Genomic DNA, 11,789 nt, shown 5'->3' with positions numbered 1-11,789 from the left:
AGGGTACCCACTTCCTGCACGTCCAGCCAGATAAGCCTGCAGAGGCGATGCTTCCCTGCAGGGGCTCCGGCCAGTTCACTTTTGACCAGCTCTTAAAATAGCAATTAAAAGTAATCCAGATGGTTTGGTTTTTAAAAAGAAAATTTTAAAAATAAGAAGAAAACACAGTTAGTTGGTCCAGGAGTATCTACTGAGGCCCACTAATGCCAGGCACTGCTCAAGAAGCTCTGGATGCGGTTCCCACTTCGTGGAGTTTATGCTCTAACAGGAAACACAGGCCATGAACCCAGAAACAGATGGAAAACCAAGGTACACGCCAGTGTTGACAGGTGCAAGAAGAGATGAAGGTGATGGGAGGCGGGAGAGTCCGTGTAGAAGGGCCCGGGGGTAGCCTCTCAGCGGACGTGCCAATTTGCTGAGACCCGAGTGATGGAAAAGGGACAGAGGGGAATCAGTCTCCCTGGTACTTCTGACATCCAGGAAAACCTCTGTGACTTCTGGCTGAATCTCCTGCCCAACCGTTATTTATACAGTTAAAAAAAATTTTTTTTTTTTAATTTCCATTTTACACGTTTACATTTTCTAAAAACCAAAAGTGGCCACATAGTGTTTTAGAACGACCTTCTTTTCCTACTCAAAGTCTCAGTCTCCCATCTACAAACCAGTTGATCTCAGTAGCTACCCCACGTGAGGGTGAAGCAGGTGGCTGTGAAAATTACTACCCAAGAAAATGGCCTATGGCAATAATGATTGCCATTTTTTTTTAAGTCACTTTTCAAGAGCAGCCCTGAGAGGTGGAGACCATTGTCTCCATACCACAGGGGCGAGTATAAAGGCTGAGATGAGAGTTGGCTGGGGAGAGAGCAGGACGCCATCCCCACCCCCACCCCGGCCCCAGACTCTGCACCGTGAAACCTCAAGCAGATAGAGCCCCTTCCTCCCCAGGGAGGAAGCCGAGGCTGAACCCAGGGACTTCTTTTCAGTTGTTTTTTTCCTCTATGTGATGTCGTTCGTTTTTTATGAACATCGCACTTATCTGATGTCACAGGTTGGGGGAATCCAAACCACAGACACAAATACGCCGTGTTATTCTTTGAAGGATTGTGCGGTGAGATAAGGGTGCTTGGCACGGCGGGGAGGTGGTGGGGCCGGGGTCGGGTACAGCGTGCAAAGAGGCATGGTTTGTTTTTGCAGAACTAAGAGCGTCAGTGTTTGTTCTAGGGCTCGGAGCCATCAGCATCTTTGGTGGGAGCTTGGTCACCAGTCACCGTCACCTGGGCCACGCTGGGTGTGCTCGGCGCTCACCCTGCCCCGGTGCGGCCAGAACAGCAGGTGGCGGGCGCAGGGGAAACCCAGAGGTACCATCGGGACCACAGCCTCAGTGAAAGCTGCTGAAAGGGCTGCTGGCCCAGCGGTGCCTGACGCTAACACACTCCGCTCCCTCCCATCTTCTGGCAGATTCTGAGTTAACTCGAAAATCCTGTTTGGTTTCCCTGTGCTTTTTGAGACTGCCACTCGGACACCTGAATTCCCTCTGTGACCTAAGTGTCATGAGGCCTGCAAAACCCTGCTTCCTTCCTGGCCCCCAGGCGGACTCTAATCCACACGCAGTCAGTGAGGTCCTGTGAAAACCCAAGTCAGGTCACACCCCTCCTCTTCTCAGAGTCCTCCTATGGCTTCCACTGCACCCAGGGTCGATGCCAAGGGCTCTAGGCAGACTGCAAGGCTCTGTCTGACTTCCCCTTTCCTCCCCACTCCTTCACCCGCCCCCTCCCCACACTGGCCTCCACGGCGCCCCTTTGGGCCTCAGGGCCTTTGCATTTCAACTCGATCACTTCCCTGACTGCGATAGTTTCTTATCAGAGAGACTGTCCCACTCCCACCAAAACGGTGTCCCTTCCCCAAAATACCTACCCGTCACCCAGCTTTATGTTTCTTCCTAGCTCTTTGTCACTACCTGACACCTCAGATACGTGTTCTTTTGTTTACTGTCATTGGACCTAAGTTCCTGGGGACGTCTGTCTTTCTCTGGTGCCTAGAAACTTCCTGGCACACTGTGTAAGCTCAATCATTTCTCCTCTTGTGTAAATAAATGCAAGAATCTTGGAGCCACTTGGAACTAAGCCCAGTGTTACGTGGCAGCCCAGATGGGAGGGGATATTGAGGGAGAATAGATACATGCACATGTATGGCTGAGTCCCTTCACCGTTCACCTGAAACCATCACAAGATTGTTAATAGGCTGTACCCCAATACAAAATAAAAAGTTAAAAAAAAAAGGAATCTTGGAGCCAACTACTACAGACCAAAGGGTTTAGCTCAGGTCTCTAGGACAATGAAAATCATAAAGGACTTTAGTCATTTTTTTCTAACTTGGCTTTTAAATTTTTAAAAAAATATATTATCTTTTGGCTACACCGTGAGGCATGTGGGATCTTAGTTCCCCAACCAGGGATTGAACCCACATCCCCTGCATTGCAAGGACAGAGTCTTAACAACTGGACCACCAGGGAAGTCCCCATAAAGGATTTTAAAGTGGGAACTTCGATCGATTGGTTTGTGAATGATCACTGAAGCTTCTAAGAGAGGCCACATGTGGCCTCTAACTGTGGGACACACACCTCGGGGGGGATTGCTGGATTGTGTTGTGTGAAATATAGACGGTACCAGGGCCTCCTTCATCTCAGGGGTTAAATCAGATGATACAGGTATGATGTTCAGTCCCGTGCTTGGCACGTGGTAAGTGCTCAGCAAACGGTCGTTGTATCTACCAACGATTGAAGACAGGAGAACATGGAGACAGGTTCCTGGATCGAGTGACTGCACGGATGGGCCTGCTCGAGGCTGAGAGTAAAGGAGGAAGTATGGGGTGTGGTTGAGGCTGAGGGTACCAGGGTCTGAGTGGGAAAGAGCTGAGAGTCCTTGAGACGTCTCAGTGAACACGCCCACGTGGCAGGTGGACTCAGGAGAAATGCCAGGCTTGAGTCTACAGATTTGGGGATTATCCGTGCAAAGCTGGTAACTGAAGACCCGGGGCTGGCCCTAAGTCAGTGGGCACGTGCAGAAAAGGAGTAGAGGTGACCAGAGAACCTTCGGGACCCCCAGAGTCCCTCTTCTGCTCAGGGCTTTGCCCTGAGGCCCAATTTAGCTCCTCAGGCTGGAGAGGGAGTTCTCTTCTTGAGAACATGGAGTGAGAGCGCCCTCAAATTAAAGAGGGTTCTCAGCCAGGCAGAAGAGTTGACGATGGCTGCGGTTGGGCAGCTGATAAGGTCTGCCTTACCTCTATTGGCCAGAGATTTTTTATCCATCCTCTTCTCTCCTCCCCTCACTGCAGTCTCATTTCCCTCTCACTGCATGTATTGGTCACCTACAGGTACAATAATGCTACATAACAAACCACCCCAAACCTTTTATTCTCTTGAAGGTGGAGGGAAGAAGGCTCTCAGCCAGAGCAAAGTCAGAGACAAGAAAACCATAGGTGACACTGAAAAAGAGAAGTCAGTGAGGTAGGTAACCAACAAAGAGAAATGACACTGGATCTGAGGAGTTCTTCACGGTTCCCTGGATCCACGCCTCTTGACCTGTGACCTTGCGGTTCCTCCCACAAAAGGGGTGGAGCGTATTCCCTCCCCCTTGACTAGAGTTCAGCCACATGGTTTATTGTTGCCAACAGGATGAGATGAAAGTGACGGCGTGTCCGTAGGAGACGAACCTTCAAGAGACCTTGCATTTCCATCTGGCTTTTGTGCCTCTGCCACCACTGTGCAGAGTCTGCCTGCAATGCAGGAGACCTGGGTTCCATCCCTGGGTTGGCAAGATCCCCTGGAGAAGAGAAAGGCTACCCACTCCAGCATTCTGGCCTGGAGAATTCCAGGGACCGTATAGTTCCTGGGGTCGCAGAGTCGGACAGACTTTCACTTTCACTTCACCACTGTAAGCAGACTCTCCTGGTAAAGTCTTTGGGTCCCAGAAGAAGGTGAGAGGTGTGTGAAGCAGGGCAGGGTCCCGTCCCTAGGCCAGCCTAGGTCAGCAGACCTCCAGCTAACAGCCGGCAGTGGATGGGGCCAGCCAAGATCAGCAGAACCACCCAGCCACGACCACGCCAGGCCAGCTGACCTGCAACAACTCCATATTCGAAAGAATAAAGTGTTTGGGGTGTTTGTTATGCAGAATCATCACAGCCGTGGATGATGATACCTGTGAGAACAAAAGGGAGATTGCAGTGAATTGAAAGAAGAGGATAGGATTTTTTAAATTCTGATTAATTGAGGTATGGCGGACACTGTTGACTGTTCGGTTACAGCTGTTGTCAACTCTTCTCATTGGCTGAAAGGACCCTCTTTTGTCTGAGGGGGCATCGGCCTGTTGTACTTAAGTCGGGTCACCCTCCCAGCCTGAGGAGGGAAATCAGGTCTCCGGACAGAAGCCCACCCAGACAAGAGTAGAGTAGAAAAGGGGAAAAAGCATGTGTCCTGGATAATGTCTTTGAGTCTTTGTATTAACGTCCGTTGAACAACTTGTGGTAGATACTGCTTAGCATCTGCCCAATACCCACTCTTCCTTTTATCCTTGTTTACAGACCCCTGATTTTATTGGGATGGCAGCCAGCCAGCTAAAAGTGCTCAGCCTCCTAAAGTCCCTCTGACAGCCAGGAGTGGCCACGTGATCCAGGTATGAGACATGAATAGTAAGCAAAATTTGCCAAGTGGGGCCCCTGGGGAAGGTTTTTAAAAAGAGACGAACATAATGGGACTGTGCTCACCCCTGTCTTCTTCTTCCTGGATGCAGTGTAGGTATGAGCTGGAGATAGAATGGCCACGTCGCAACCATGACCAACCATGAGGAGGACAAAATCCACATGTACAAGAAGGCCAAGCCAAAAAACAGAAAAGAACCTGGGCCCCTAGTGGCATCACTGAGGCATCCTATCAGCCCAAGATGCTTACTGCAGGACTTAGTAACAGGAGATGATAGAAACTTACCAGTGGTGAGATTGGTGTTACTTGCAGCAGAATGCATGTCTGCTGGATCCACCCCCTGCCTCTGGATTTCTAAACGCATGAGAAAATACATTTCCTTAATAATTAAGCATTTTGCACTGAATTTCCTGTCCTTGCAGTTGAATGCATCCTAGCGTATCCTGCATTTTGCAGGGAGGTGACTTCTGATAACTGAGACACGCCTGATCTTGGACTTCACTGACATGGGAGGGGGGCAGGGGTCCCTCCCACACCTGCTGGAGAATCAGAGGGTGAAAGAGAAGACTTCTGATGTCCAGGGCACCTTTCTGCCAGGACCAAAAGGACTAAGGCCTCGGGGTTTACTTCGGCTTCAGATTATCTGTGAAGAGTTCTTAGTGACTGATTTGTCAGTTTGCTTACTTGTTTTTGAAGGAAGAAAGCTAAGGTTCAAGGAGACAAACTTAACCACCTAAGGCTCTCAGCCAGAGCAAAGTCTGCCTGTCTCTGGGATCATCCTCTTTCCCCCACTCCTTTCTGGACCCGTGTCTTCTCATCAGTAGGATGAGATTAACTCGAGATCAAAGCTTTTCAAACATTTCATTTCAAAGTGGGCAAAACCCTTTTACAGCTGAACTCTTACTTGTCCCACTCATAAAAAAAGATAAAAGAAGCTGCTTGTGGTGCGGCGGGTCAGGAGGCTGCAGGCTCCTCCCCAGGGCCCAGGGCCCACTGGCATCTCACTGCCACCCCAGCTTTGCAGCAGGCTTTTGGGAAGCAGCAGCCCAGATTGTCCCAAGGCCTTCAGGAAAACCTGAGTCCAAGAGGAGAGTCTCTGATCTTTCAAACATTGCTAATATGTATCGTGGAAGACAGTCACGCACACAGCAAAACAAAACCAAAACCAAAAGTTTTCTAACAGTGCAAATGGAACGAAAAGTCACCTCCCTCTCATCTCTGACTTGCCATTCTTTCCCGAAAATACTAAGCCTTGTCCTCTGAGAGATGATCTGTGTGTCTCCCAATAGATGTATGTACATACATTGTCCCATTTTGCCTTACAACACACACACACACACACACACACACACACACACACACACACACACACACACACACACTATAGCATCCTGTAATCACTTTGCATCTTACTTTTCTCAGTTAATGTGCATCTTGGCAGTTTTTCCAAATCAGTACTCAGAGGTCTGCTTCATTCACTTCAGTGGTTACATGATACCGGAATACTATTTAATTTATTTGGCTAAAAAGACCCTTATTCTTGACTAGAACGTACAAACTACTGTGAAAGTGAAAGTGTTAGTCTCTCAGCTGTGTCTGATTCTTTGCGACCCTATGGACTGTAGCCTGCCAGGCTCCTCTGTTCTTGGAATTCTCCAGGCAAGATAGTGGAGTGAGTTGCCATTTCCTCTTCCAGGGGATTTTCCTTACCCAGAGATCGAATCCGGGTCTCTTGCATTGCACGCAGATTGTTTACCATCTGATCCACCAGGGAAGCCCTACAAACTACTACGGATAGAATAAATAAGATATAAGGATATATTGTACAGCCAGGGAATATAGACAATATTCTATAACAACTTTAAATGGAGTATAATGTACAGAAGTATTGAGTCTCTATATTGTATACCTGAAACTAATATAATATTGTAAATCAAATATATTTTAATTAAAACAAAAGTAAGAAAAGGAAAAAACAAAGAAATGGGATACTAAAAACAAACAAAATTTTCCTCTTCTCGGATACTCAGATTGCTTCCAGTCTTCTACTGTATTAAAGAATCCTGCAATTTAGGTGGGAGGTGGGAGAGAGGTTCAAAAAGGAGGGGACATATGTATACCTATAGCAGATTTATGTTGATGTGTGGCAGAAACCAACACAATATTGTAAAGCAATTATCCTTCAAATAAAAATCAATACATTAATAAAAATAAATGAAAAAAAAAGAAAAGAAAATCAATACATTAAAAAAAAAATCTTGCAATGAAGATCTTTAGTTCTTTATGTATGCCTCTTGGTATACACGTACTAATTTAGACACTTGTTCTCACACGTGCACGCTCTCTCTTTCCTTCTCTCTCTGCTTTTTTGCTTTATTTTTTGCTTATTTATGTTTTCCAATTTCTGTTCTATGAGCATGTCTCATTTGTGGAATAATTAAAAGGATATGTTTATAGGTCCGGGCCTCAAGTTTCAGCCAAGTTAGATAAACAACCCCATGCATAAGCACAATTGAGAAAGGAAAAAAAAACAACCAGGCTCAGCTGCTGAGGCCTGTTTGGCTGGAAGTCCGCGTATCTGGAGAGCGGTGTGCCAAGGCACAGCCCTGCCTGCTGGAACGCGCCCTGAGCGCAGGTCTGGGTTCTGGTTTCCACCGTGTCCTTAGCTCGCGGGTGACGCCAGGTAAGCCGCTGAGCCCAGCTGTGCTGTCGGAAGAGCGTGCATTTGGTGCCAGGCTCTGAGCTAAGTGCGATGTCGTGTCTGGGGAGGCTGGTGTTATTATCCCTACATCTCAGAGGAAGAGAAGAAGCTCGGGGAGATGAAGGACTTGCCAGTCTCCTCTAGGGCCGTCAAGGAACGACCCTCCACCCACTTCCTGCAAATATCGGGAGTAGGTCCTGCCTCCTCCCCACTTCCCCTGCAAATATCGGTTCACCTTCAAGGACCATCAGCTCTACCTTCAAAACATACGTGTGTCTCACTGAATCCTCACCACACAGCTCTCTAGACCCCCTGTGATCCGTGCCACCTCCCTGGTTTCACCTCCTACCCCCGCTTTTGCCTGGCTCTCTCTGCCCCCCTCACACTGGGCTTCACTCCCAACCTCAGGGCCTTTGGGCTTGCTCCTCTACTCGGATTCTTGTCCTTCCCTGCAGGTCCAGGAATAGGTTGAGGCAAGTGAGATGCTCAGGGTGAAAACGTTAAGGAGGGAACCTCCTGACCTGCCAACCGGCCCCCGAATGACCCCGAGACCAAGCCCCACTCCCATTTGGAACCCCGGGTCACTGGTTTATCTCACCAGCATCCGGACCTGCTTCTCAGACTTGGTTCTTCTCATCACTGGGGTTTTGGCTTAAATGACCCCCTCCCATCAGAAAGACCCCCTTGATCATCTAGTTGTGGGTATTCCCATCTCCCTCTAGCACCCCACACTGTCTCATTTTCATTGCTCTTCTTACACAATCATTTGTTCTGTGCCTATCTCTGCCCACCAGGTGATAAGCTCTGTGAGGACAGGAATTCACCCTCTGATACTATCCAGGATATTCTCGATATGCCCCCAGCATCCAGAACAGAGCCAACATTCAGTTTATAACAAACTCGGTAAATAGCCCTGGGGTGAATGAATGAATGAGCCGGTTACAGGCAGAGTCATGATTCCACCCGGGTTTTCCTGCCTCCAAAGTCAGCCCTCCCATCCGCAGCTGAGACACAAGGTCCAGGGCTCCCAGGCCTGTGGCTCATGTCATGGCCTGTCCTGATAGGAAGTCCGAGTCCCAAGGACAGGCTGCCGGAGGAAACTTCTAGGCGGGGCGGAGCTTGGCCGCAGTCACGGGGGCTGCTGTCAGCCTCAGGCCAGCTGTGCCCCACCCCCTCGCTCTAGTTTTTATTTTTAGAGGCGAGTTTTTGGGCACAGAGAACTCTCCTTAGGAAAAGCCCAGCAAGAGGACGAGGGAGGAGGTTTTGAAATCCGGTGGGAAAGTAGGTCAGGCCGGGGTGCTGGCGGGCATCCAGACGATAAGGCCTCTGTGGAAGTTTAATAACGTGAGCGGCCGTATCCATGACATAACTCATAACTGAGAGGAAATAGCAATTAAGGGGCAATTGTGCAATGTGGGACAAGCCTCCTTCGCAGCTCATAAAAGCAGGAGGAGAGAGAGGTGATGTTGTCCCTCCGGGGCCACTGGGGGCTGGGCCAGCCGTCTGCGGGGACCGGGCGCCCAGTTTCAACACTGGGGGGTTTACACTCGTCTTGCCTGTCCCCCTCAGGCCTCAGGGAGCTAGGAGGATGTGGAAGGCAGAGACTTCCTTCAGCTATCACCTACTATGTGCCTGGCTGGGCTCAGGGCTGGGGTTGGAGCCGTGAACATGGCATCTTGCTGGGATTGAGAGATGAGGTTGCAGCTGCACTATTTTGATGTTGCCTTGTCAAGATGGAAAATTGCTTTGATTATCAAGAGAACTGTACAGGAGACATCCTGACACTTATTCCATCGTCCCCTCCCCCGCTCCGGTTACTATGGATTTTTCGTTTCTCCTTTATTCATTCTCTATTGCTTGATCTTTGCAGGATCACTCGGCTTTTACAATCAGTTACATACACACACACACTAAATCCGCATTGGCACCTTTTCTCTCTCTTAAATAAGCCAAGCATGTGCTCACCCCAGGGCCTTTGCACTTGCTGTGCCCTCTGCCTAGAATGCTCTCCCCCAGAAGTCCCCATAGCTCACACCGCACCTTCTTCAGATCTTCACTCAAATGTCGCCTTCCCTATGAAGTCTTAGCTGACCAGCATTTTAAAGCAACAAACCCATCTGTTGTTCTCTATCTACCTCTCCGACTTTATTTTTATCTACAGCACATACTGCCACTTAACCCTCTCCATCTGCTGTTCATGTTTTTAATTCTTGCTTGGTCCCACTAGCGTGTTAGCACCACCAGCAAAGGGGCTTCTGTCCATCTTGTTCTTGGCGGCAACCCCAGTGTCAGGAACCGTGCCTAGAACACTCTAGGTGCTCAGGAAACATTGCTGGATGAATGAATGATTAAATATTTGCTATGATTACTGACTGATAAAACGGTTGACCATTTGCTGGTTTGGGGGCTGCCTCAGAACGCCTCCTGGGCCAAGCCCTTCTCGGATGCTGCCGGTGGGACTAGAGGTTGGGACCGCCAAGGCCGGTCAGCTAGCCCAGGTATTGGCGCTTGGCGCCTGTTCTGATTGGTCAGTGCTCAGCTTAAAGATCACACCTCCTCCCTCCTCACTGGCTCCTTCAAAGTTAAGATTCTAAATGCATGGACCTGCTGACCCCATGCATCCAGAACATTCTTGTGCAAGGGAGTGGAGTTCTGTATGCAAAAGACTGGCAGATTTTTTTTTCACAACAGTGGGTGTGCCTAGCTCGGGTATGTGCACACACACACACACACAGTCAGGAATACAATTGTTCCCAAGCACACATTCAGACACACTCTGCACTCGAGATGCAGACCTGGAGATACACACACACACACCCCATGCACAATTAAAAACACACTCATTTTGTCATTCACACTCCCAGACGCATGCTCACATGCCCGAGCATGTTGGTACATTCAGCAATAGATGCGTCTCCCTGTCCGGCACCCTCACTCAGAGCACACAGATACCTACTCATTCACACCCACACTCAGTCACACACACATGCACACACACACACACTCATTCACCTTCTTAAAGCCATGCATTCACATGCTTAAACATCCCTACATGGTAAGCCAAATGCACACACAGTGGACACCCCACAGACACCCCAAGCCACGCTTCCAGGGGTGCCCACCCTTCCTGAAGCCCTAGGCCCCTGGGAGCCAGTCCTTGGCTGTGTTTAGAGGAGTAAAGATGGGCCACACACCCCTGGATCTCCCCACTCTGACCCCGAGCAGCCCCGAAGCCTCTTGGCGGGAACAAGCTGAGCCAGGGCCAGCTCCGTAAGCAGGGGGTGCGTGATGCCTGCATCGCCCTGACTGTGCCGCCTCAGGGCATGTCTGGCCGGCTCATCTGTGCCCAGGGCACCCGCCCACTTCCTCCCCATCAGAGGGCGGGCCGGCCTGCTGACATCAGGCGGTTTCTGGGCTGGTCTGGCACCTAGAACAGAGGAAGGAAGCAATGTGTTCCAGCTGTGGGGGCCGACCCTAGGAGCCGGGAACATGCCTAGCAGCTCGTGACCCAGCTCTGCTGAGGCTGGGTTGCCTGCCACTCCACCTTCCAGGGTCCCCGTGACCCAGGCTGGGACCACCGTTCAGGGAACTGGTCCCTCTGAAATGGCGCCCCACCCCCACCTCCCCCCCCACCCCTCCCCACCCCCCGCCGCAGGTCACGAGCTCCTTTCCTTCCATCCCTGAAAACAAGGACAGCAATTTTCTGTCCTAACGCACCATGGATTATCTCTTTAAACCTTCAAAACACCAACCCTATGGCTAGGAGTTATCATCATTCTAGCTTCACAAGTAAAGAAACTGAGGCGCAGAGAGGTTAGGGGCTACCCCAAGGAGCAGGGTCTGCCCCCCTGCATTGTGGCCTGGCTCCAGACGCCTCCCCTCAACCACCCCACCCCCTCCCAGCTTCTCTGTGCTGTTTTTCTGCTCGTGACGTGAGCCTCCAACATCCATGGCCTCTGCACCTCACATCAATCCGAACTCCGGCAACAGTCTCACGAGCGGGGCACCAGTATTAGCTGTACCAGCATTATTAGCTGGGTACCAGTATTAGCTCCAGTTAACAGATGAGGAAACCGAGGTTTACGTGACCAGCCTGGGGCAGATAGCAAGGAAGAGGCAGGTTTGTGACCTGGGTCTGAGAGCTCTTTCTGCAGTACCAGGCCATCTCGCTCACGTGCCGGAGGCCTTTGACTGGACCAGAGGCAGGGAAAGGAGGGCCAGGGGAGGTCTGAATGGTCATACAACAGAGAAATAATTATACGTTTATGAAATGACAGCAAAATGTTTCTACCTTTTAAAATAAGTGGGAAATAATGGACATAGAATAAAATGCACAGATGGTGATGGGTTCTGTTCGATGACGTCCGACAAATACACTCGAGAATCAACCAC

At 49.9% G+C, this 11,789-nt stretch overlaps 2 long non-coding RNA genes across 2 annotated transcripts; one reads left to right on the top strand and one right to left on the bottom strand.

Moving 5' to 3' along the window:
* The first annotated feature begins 966 nt into the window (after window positions 1–966).
* LOC133044501 (uncharacterized) lies at window positions 967–5,087 on the top strand. Its single transcript, XR_009689952.1, has 3 exons — window positions 967–1,108; window positions 4,579–4,670; window positions 4,788–5,087. It is a non-coding gene; the product is annotated as an uncharacterized LOC133044501 (long non-coding RNA).
* On the bottom strand, window positions 4,025–6,442 carry LOC133044500 (uncharacterized). The gene is made up of 3 exons (XR_009689951.1): window positions 6,407–6,442; window positions 4,982–5,050; window positions 4,025–4,196 (listed from the first exon to the last, which is right to left on the bottom strand). It is a non-coding gene; the product is annotated as an uncharacterized LOC133044500 (long non-coding RNA).
* Window positions 6,443–11,789: the final 5,347 nt, after the last annotated feature.

This window comes from Dama dama, chromosome 23 (assembly GCF_033118175.1).
Source record: "Dama dama isolate Ldn47 chromosome 23, ASM3311817v1, whole genome shotgun sequence".
Lineage (NCBI taxonomy): Eukaryota > Metazoa > Chordata > Mammalia > Artiodactyla > Cervidae > Dama > Dama dama.
Note: the sequence above shows the minus strand (reverse complement) of the source record. Positions and strands in the feature narration are given on the sequence as shown.